Source organism: Epinephelus moara, chromosome 15 (assembly GCF_006386435.1).
Source record: "Epinephelus moara isolate mb chromosome 15, YSFRI_EMoa_1.0, whole genome shotgun sequence".
In the NCBI taxonomy this organism is placed as follows: Eukaryota; Metazoa; Chordata; class Actinopteri; order Perciformes; family Serranidae; genus Epinephelus; species Epinephelus moara.
The window spans coordinates 3,856,284-3,856,559 of NC_065520.1; positions in this window are offsets into that span (position 1 = coordinate 3,856,284).

The following is a 276-nucleotide window of genomic DNA, read 5'->3' on the forward strand; positions in this document are numbered from 1 at the left end:
ACGCCGACACATTCACATTCAGAGCTAACACTAGGTTTTCCCACATGTGCCGACTCCAGATGGCCTCAAAGAGACAACGGGTAATGCCAACATCACACACACACACACACACACACACACACACACACACACACACATATATATAATGTAATGACCCACCCCTGAGACCCCTCTAACCAGGGGCCTGTATCACGAAGCAGGATTAATGTCTTAGCGAGGTAACTTCAGGGTTAACCCTGGGTTTTCGGTCTCACGAAGCCGGTTCAGTTCTTATCG